Here is a 2694-nt window from a genome sequence, read left to right as displayed (position 1 = left end):
GAAGTTCCAATAAACTTTTAGGGGTATTTGCTATTTTTTTTTCTATAAATATTTTATATATTTTTTCCGGATGGCAGTTAATAAAAAAAAGAAAAGAAATGGAGGCCCAAAATTTGGTATTAAAATGTTTCGTAAAAAAAATTAAAAATAAAATAATGTAGAGACGGGATTAGATCCCTTAACATTCGAATCTCATGGATCTGTGGAAGTATATTACTCTAAGAAGTATAGAAAGCTTGCAAAAATTTTAGATCCTTGCAGTCACAACTAAGGCATTAACGGTTCCTAAAGCCTTCACGGGTGTGCTAGCAAAAGCCAGACAAATTGTGCCCGAAAATTTGCCGAAATCTCGTGAAATATCGTTCTTAGAACACGATGGCCAAACTTGAGAGATCCATTAAACACGTGCCAAACTCGGTAAGACCATAGCTGTACTCATTTAATGGGATGGAAATTACAGAAATAAATTGAAAAAACTACTAAGGCAAATAATAAGGGACAAAAAAAAAAGAAATATGAAAAATAAGGCCAAAATCAGCCTAAAAATTCCCAAATTTTCTGTGCGGCCTCGCTTCTTGCAAGCTTCTGTGATTGTAAATCGCCGTAAAATCCCCTTTTTTCTGCTCCAAAATGTCTTCAAAACCTCCAACCTTCGCTAAATCTGCCATTAAAACACCATAACTGAACTAAAAAATCCTTTCACTACATTCAAACAAAAAAAATCATTTAATTTGATCAAGACAACTACTAACTAAATCTCAACAAAGCTAAATTTAACCTAAAAAACAGGAAATTGCTAAAAGATCCATAGAAATGCAGAAAAATTGAGGAAATAGCTGATTTTAATGGCGTTAATTGAAAGAATGGAACAATGCCAAAGCTCAGTATCCTACATTTTACTTACCTTCACTCGATGGATCATAGGAGAAGAGATAAAGAACCAGAAGGCACATGATCATCAAAACCGGTATAAAGTGGACGAATCGCTCGGCCATTCTGATCGGATTGTCTCCCTTCTTCTCCATCTCTTGTCGGACGCTTTCTGTCTCTTCTCTCCCTTCCTTCCTTCCATGGCCGGAAGGCGAGCCTAGCGACTGCCTCTGCATAAGTATAGCTCGCTTATCAAACTCTCACTCTCTTCCTGTTCTCTCGCTGGCCGGGTTCTTCAAAACGGCCGTATATCAGATTTTCCGGCAAAGGAAGCAAGGTTCTTCAGCCATTTTCCGCCGACGATCGACGTAAAACTACACTTTATAGAGTTTCCAGCCAAAATCCAGCGGCTTTTGCGGCCGCGGTTGCTCACAGTTGGGGCAAGCAAGAAGTCCCTGAGAGAGAGGGAAGACCCTTCGTACATAAGGAACTTGGTAAAGAAAAAAAAGTTCACTTTATAGTTGAGAAAGCTAGCTTGAAATGACCAGGTCTTTTACTTTAAAGACAGGGACGTCCCAAAGGATTATTCTTGATTTCCAGATAAACAAACACATGTCGCTTTCAATTTGAGCCTATCCGTTCGCGAATTTGCAAGACGTGTTATTGCCCATGAGATCGTCTTCTCTGTTCGATGTGAAAATCAGAGGGCTAAATAAAATGTTCAAGATTATTTTTAGTCATCATATAAAAAATTAGGTGGTTTTGAAAAAAAAAAAAAAAAATTGGGTTTTCAGTGGCCACCCTTCATCATGTAGTTAAAAAAAAATAACATTTTCTATAGGAAAAGTTTACATGAAGCGTTTAAGCTCATATTATAGAAGAATGGTTCACCTTAAAAGTCTATTGAGAAAAGTTGTTTGGTCACGGAAAACCCTCAACTTTATCATTTTAACCTCGATGTGTATGGACATGAAAGAAAAAATAAATTTCAAGTTTTAAAAATAGTACATCTTATAACACATTATTTATATTTTTTATTTTAAAGAATTTTGAAAGTTCATAGATGTGTTGGATCTGTGCCAGTTTTAGACTTTCCAATATTGTAATAAAAGTGAAAAATATATTTTAAGTCATTATAAGAGTTTCGGCACTTAAAATGCATTTTTAATGACATTTTGAAATGCAATTTACCACGATTATTTAAGGTTGACATCTTATATAATCCTCTCCTTCCTTGTCTGCCAATGCACGCTAGTAAGTGTCTTGCTTGCACACCTTTTCATAAATATCTCTTTAAAAATATTTTAAGTAAGGATTATATATGGGTGTGGTTTGTATAGAGCCTAGGCTCTAAACAATCGAATTAGAGCCTAATTTCAAATAGTATCGATAAATATGGTTTCAATAATAAAAATCTTTGTGATAATTTTAAAATATATTTTCATCGTTATTTAAGCTTCAAAAATAATGTAGATCAACAGATCTATGAAAACTTGAAATTATTTAAAATTGACGGGCCAAAAATATGTTACAAAATACACTATTTCCAAAACTTGAAATCTATTTTTTTCTTATGTCCATGCATCTTGGTGTCGAGATGATCAATTTGATGATATTTGGACATCAAAACAACCTCTTCTAATGAAATTTGTTATGTAGGCTCCAATTTGATGGTTTAGAGCCTCGGCTCTATATAAACTTTTTTCTACATGTAATGATACCATTAACCTTTAATATAAGGAGGTGGCATTACTTATAACCATCCAATATGAAATCTAATAGTTTAAGTGTGTCACAAAATTCGAAAAAATTTCTTTTAAACTT

At 34.0% G+C, this 2694-nt stretch overlaps 1 non-coding gene across 1 annotated transcript; it reads right to left on the bottom strand.

The window, feature by feature from the left end:
* Nucleotides 1–376: 376 nt before the first annotated feature.
* LOC18443808 (hypothetical protein) lies at nucleotides 377–1348 on the bottom strand. The gene is made up of 2 exons (XR_016051402.1): nucleotides 905–1348; nucleotides 377–661 (listed from the first exon to the last, which is right to left on the bottom strand). It is a non-coding gene; the product is annotated as a hypothetical protein (transcript).
* Between the last annotated feature and the right edge of the window lie 1346 nt (nucleotides 1349–2694).

The sequence above is a fragment of the Amborella trichopoda genome, chromosome 3 (genome assembly GCF_054954075.1).
Source record: "Amborella trichopoda isolate Santa Cruz 75 chromosome 3, AtrichopodaSantaCruz75HAP2 v2.0, whole genome shotgun sequence".
NCBI lineage: Eukaryota > Viridiplantae > Streptophyta > Magnoliopsida > Amborellales > Amborellaceae > Amborella > Amborella trichopoda.
Note: the sequence above shows the minus strand (reverse complement) of the source record. Positions and strands in the feature narration are given on the sequence as shown.